General features: G+C 39.0%; 1 long non-coding RNA gene across 1 annotated transcript in view; it reads left to right on the forward strand.

The window, feature by feature from the left end:
• The window catches only part of LOC110263554, a 20,154-nt gene continuing 18,536 nt past the window's right edge, over window positions 240–1,857 (forward strand). Inside the window, exon 1 of the long non-coding RNA XR_002349429.1 lies at window positions 240–249. This is a non-coding gene — a long non-coding RNA (uncharacterized LOC110263554). The remainder of the gene's footprint in view (window positions 250–1,857) is intronic.

The following is a 1,857-nucleotide window of genomic DNA, read 5'->3' on the forward strand; positions in this document are numbered from 1 at the left end:
TGTAGCTTTCATTCTTTTTGAATTTAATCTCCCTGCCCTCTTGACTGGTGAATTCCCTCACAGTATCTATGAACTCCTGCTTAGTATTGAACTTCATTCCAACTTGAAACTTCAATTCTCCAAACCAGCCACCATTAGAGAAGATTGGAAACACATCATCAGTTTCATCTTCACTCCACTCCTCATCAGAAGTTGGGAGAGTTTTCAATTCCTCATATTTCCAAGAGTCATTTCCATCAAAGTCATCATGTATTAGACCATAAGCATCATAAACTTCTTAGATATCTTCTTTATTGCCCAACACTTGTAGCCAATCTACTTCTTCAACTGAATTTTCTACAACAATTCCATTTTCTTCCAACAAAATTTTCTCCTTACCTTTCTTCCAAGCAGAACCTGAGACATGCTTCAACTTCAACTCCCTCAACCTTGCTCTAGATAGGCCAATATTACTGTTTGAATCAGTAGAGCTATCTTGTGGTTCAGGCCTATAAAGGATGTCTTCTGCAGATTCATAGGAGTCATGGGAGTCACTGCTATCTTTAACTCCATTATCCTGTTTTTTCACCACTTTGCCTACTAATCTAGCAGATGGCCTGGTGACAGTAGGAATTGATTTGCTAGAAGTTGGTTTAGATGAAGTGGATGGCAATTTGGGTGTGGACTTGAATGGTGGCTTGGGTGCTGATTTGGTTTTAGGCTTGGGTGATAAGTTGGGAGATGCCTTGGGTATAGGCTTCGATGGAGGTTTGGGTTGAGATTTGGGTATGGGCTTGGGTGGTGGGTTTGTTTGGAGTTTGGTTGTAGGTTCAAGTGCTGATATGGTATTGGGTGATTTGGGAGCTTCCTTGGATGCAGACTTGGATGGTGGCTTGTGTAACGACCCAATTTCTGGTACGTCATGATCATATTAGAAACTGAGCACTACCAACTTGTCTTCCTAATTATTATCTATTATTTATTATATGAGCCTGAGTCATTGTTAAAAACGTAGTTAATTTGCGAGGTAATTTTTTTTTAAAACGTTTGGATTAATAAATAGAATCATTCATAAGCAATTCACAAATAATAATAGATAAAACAGTTATAAACAACCACACATAAATACATCTCAAGCAATTGATAACATTCCGTGATACAGCTTTATTAGAGTATAGCCTTTTTGTTAGAACACCCCTAGATATAGCTAAATAATATATATATATATATACATACAACATCCCAGGCCCGGACCTGTTCAAGAAGTCCCTAAGCTGGCACCCAGGCTAGCCTAGACTCTATACTCACCTAGTCCCTCTAAACTACTAAAGCGAGGGAAAGTATGTTCTAAGTCTTCAAAACTCAAGTCAGGTGGAACGTCATCAAAAGGTGGAACATCATCTTCTACTCCTCTGCACGATAAGATATTGCCATATGACATCACTCCAGTACCTCATCAAGTAGCCACATAACAAGAGTCTCGTACATAGGATTTAGGTTAAAGTTCGAGTACAAACGGGGTGTAGACGTTGGCTGGTCTCACCGTATATACATATGAACAGAGAACGGGATTCACCCTAGACTCAGAAGACTACCTAGAGCGGAATCTTCTTTGTGAACGGTCATCAGCGAACTACGAAAGTGTACCCAAGCTTCCATCTGAAGGGGGAAGGGAGAGAGAAGGGGTAAGAACTTGGGAGTTCTTAGTAGGGTCGGGATTATTAGTTAAGTTCATTAATTTCGTGTTGTTTAGCAGAAAAATAGCAGAATACAAGAAGCAGTAAATAGAAGATACGTATAAATAGAGGAAATAGAGAAAATAGAAAACAGAACACAAACAGAAAAATACAAGAAAATACAACACAGACACAGAGAATA

Source organism: Arachis ipaensis, chromosome B01, assembly GCF_000816755.2.
Source record: "Arachis ipaensis cultivar K30076 chromosome B01, Araip1.1, whole genome shotgun sequence".
Taxonomy (NCBI): domain Eukaryota; kingdom Viridiplantae; phylum Streptophyta; class Magnoliopsida; order Fabales; family Fabaceae; genus Arachis; species Arachis ipaensis.